This window comes from Adiantum capillus-veneris, chromosome 23, assembly GCF_014529385.1.
Source record: "Adiantum capillus-veneris isolate H3 chromosome 23, ASM1452938v2, whole genome shotgun sequence".
NCBI classification, from domain to species: domain Eukaryota; kingdom Viridiplantae; phylum Streptophyta; class Polypodiopsida; order Polypodiales; family Pteridaceae; genus Adiantum; species Adiantum capillus-veneris.
In genome coordinates this window covers 99293960-99296039 of record NC_140953.1, presented here as the reverse complement: position 1 = coordinate 99296039, position 2080 = coordinate 99293960, and the positions used below count along the sequence as shown (strand labels likewise).

The window sequence follows — 2080 nt, the reverse complement described above, 5'->3', positions numbered from 1 at the left end:
GGAAATGGGCTCAAAATTACTTGGGGATAGTTGTGTACACATGTCAACAATTTGAAAGTTTCTTGTTGCAATCAAGATTTAATCAAAGATTTAGAGATTGAGCATTGCCAGAGACTTCAACAAATTGATGCACCTCCCCAACCAAACGTTTCTATCTACACTTGATCCCTTAGCCTTAGATAGAGAACAGATGCAACAAGATTTGCGAGTTCAATCTAGATCAATGTTGGTGGTTGAAGAAGCTATCTGATGTATGGTGAATTGTTAGCCAAAAAGAGAATGTCTGATGGAAAATGCCCCCTTGAGACAACGAAGCACATATTTTGGAACTTCCCTACAATATATGCTTGGTGGATATGTTTGTATGATACTTGTATGATGCATTGGAAGACTAAGTTTCTGAATATAGACTGCTTTATGGAACAATTCAAACGGGTTCTACACGTTTAGACTTATGTATTGCTTCTCTGAGACTTTGGGTGTTATCCTTTTTGTGAAATGCTAGAAACTCGGCTTTGTTTGATACACACACCTTTCACAGTTTCCAACTGCCTTGGTCTATGATTCGAGATAGATTGTTAGAGGATTGTGTAGCACTGCCAGTTCCTCAACAGAATAACACGATGGAATAACACGATGGAATTCCTCATCATGATGTAAACATGTAACAAAATGTAATATAGTACTTAAGTTAGAGAGAGAGAGAGAGAGAGAGAGAGTTTCACAATTATGTAGGCAAATGAAATTTTCACTCTGGACCAATAATAGCACCGATAAGAAAGAATGGTGAAAATGGAATGTCCGTTCAAGGATCAGAAAGAGGTATGTTGATGGAGCGAGTCGTCCGGCCAGTCTCTATGATCAAAGGCAGGGGTTGGCGAAGGCGACATTGACGAGGGAGAGCGGAAGAGTGCCAGCGCAGGGGTAGGTGCGGCCGTAGCGGAGGCCGGAGGAAGCGGGTTGGACTTTGACGTTGGGAAGGAGAGTGCAGTGGCCGAAGGTGGGCACGTCCACCTCCATGGCGAAGCGGCTGATGATCTTCTGGTTCCAGCGCCGGTCCTGGCAGGCTGCAATGATGTTGAAGGCCTCACAGGGGCAGTTGTTCACGAGCTCCCACTCGCACAGCCCGGTCGCCACGGGAGTGTTGGTCAGCACGAGGTCGTGCAGCCTGCACTTGCGGGGCGTAGCTGCTTGCACAACGGAGGTCCCCTCTATGATATTTAGCAGCAGCGCCGCCACCATCGCCACTGCGGTGGCCAGAAAAGGAGATCAATAATATTACGACATATGATATGACTATAGCACACAGACGTGCGTTTTTGTATACTTGTAGAATAATAACACAGACGTGCCATATTCTTATACCTGTGCAGAGTTCCACCCTCCCCATTGCCATTGTTGATGATGAAGATGGGTTCTAGCCCTAAATGCTGCTCGATGTGCTCACTGCTGCTTACAGTTTTGCGGGCACTACTATTCCAGCGTTTACAGCACCCGCTTTATATACTCCTAATTACGTCCTCGTAATCCGACCTGCCAAACCTCAATTATCTCCCACCATACGCCAAGCTAAAATGCCAAATGAAATACTTGTTCCTCATGTTTGTGTGTGTTCCTTGGCTATTGATGTATTCACATGGCTTTACTCCACCAACGTTGAGAGTCATTGCTCCCATGATAACTATAAAGATATGTGAACATCGATCCCGAACCTTCTACGGTTAAACTTCCATGTGGGTATTGGTGTTCTTGTTGGCTACTAATTATAGTGCCATTTATGCTAGTAGAAGGTCACATTTACAATGAGGAAACGGAAACATCCATATTGCTTGACAGCTAGTTGAGTTTGAATATAGTGATTACATGCTTTGATAGCCACTAGGTGTTGATTGATTGATGACTTGACTTGGGGAGTAGTTCGAATGGACCTATTCCCTCTCGGACTTAGTCCTTGATACCAACATTTCTAGGTGAGAACTTTGAGGACCAAGCACTAACACATGCCTTTGTCCACCCAAACATTCTCCTCTTACAGACCTCCTAGCCTACCTTCTCTTGGCCTACCTTGAGGAGACCACTT

General features: G+C 44.7%; 1 pseudogene; it reads right to left on the bottom strand.

The window, feature by feature from the left end:
- Nucleotides 1-805: 805 nt before the first annotated feature.
- Nucleotides 806-1242, bottom strand: LOC147428227 (uncharacterized; annotated as a pseudogene).
- Nucleotides 1243-2080: the final 838 nt, after the last annotated feature.